Raw genomic sequence first — 992 nt, 5'->3', positions numbered from 1 at the left:
CCGCATGTACGTTTTGCTAATTGATTTATGTTAACTTTCACACAGGCTGTTGATCAATATAAACAGCCTTGTATTGTTGCATCCTTGGAGATTTAGAGCAGACTTCACATGGGTGCCCTTGGCATGCTGAGTGACCTCGCCAGCCCTCCTCTGCACAGGGAAGAGGAGTGCAGACAACTGGGGAGCATCTAGATTTTTCTACATCGCCATGCATGCCTGTTTCCAATCAATCCAGACAGACAAGCTTGTCCTGCTAATTTATTTCACCATCAAATTGCTGGGAATGGCACTGCTATGCATATCACCCAAAAGGCTGGGGCTTTATGTAAACTTTAGGGAAGTCTTGTTTGGGCAATAAATTCAGTCGGCTGGGCTTGGTGAAAAATGTGTGTGTGTGTGTGTGTGTGTGTGTGTGAGAGCGAGAGAGAGAGAGAGAGAGAGAGCGAGAGAGAGAGAGAGAGAGATTTGTTAATGCCTGTGTGTGACTGGAGAGATTTCATGTTTACCTGGTTCAGGCAATAAACCCGAACCTGCCTGGATCATTGTCACCAAATGTGACTGCCCAGAAATAGCACTCACACCTGATCTTTTCCGATGGAAAGCAGCTGATCTGGAGCAGGAACTGAAAGCTCATGGAAGAGAGAGAGGCCCGGCTGAACCAGGTGGTGGGACCCCGTCTGAGAGCCCTTAGAGCTCCAGGAACTGTGGCCGTGACTGGGGTGGGGTGGGGTGGGGGGTCTCTTTCTTGCGACTTCAATTGGGTTGTAGCCTGGGGGAGATTCCTGAGGGTCTTTAAGGCAGCCTTGCTGTTCTCGCTCACTTTAGACCCTCTTCTGATGCATTGGGAGTTAATAAAATTGATATGAAAAGGAAATTCCATTTTTAAAGTGTAGAGAGAAGCTATTTTTTATTTTTAAAATAAATGGCATTACAAAATAAAGCACACATGTAGTTAAGCATCAAATAATGCTGAGAGGCTTCTAAAAACAGCC

General features: G+C 46.1%; 1 protein-coding gene across 1 annotated transcript in view; it reads left to right on the top strand.

Annotated features, from left to right (window-relative positions):
• LOC102760361 (putative uncharacterized protein C1orf196) overlaps window positions 1-992 on the top strand; it is a 195,746-nt gene that overhangs the window by 113,016 nt on the left and 81,738 nt on the right. The window lies entirely within an intron of this gene.

Source organism: Myotis davidii, unplaced genomic scaffold (genome assembly GCF_000327345.1).
Source record: "Myotis davidii unplaced genomic scaffold, ASM32734v1 scaffold299, whole genome shotgun sequence".
Taxonomy (NCBI): domain Eukaryota; kingdom Metazoa; phylum Chordata; class Mammalia; order Chiroptera; family Vespertilionidae; genus Myotis; species Myotis davidii.
This window is presented reverse-complemented; position numbering and strand designations above follow the sequence as displayed.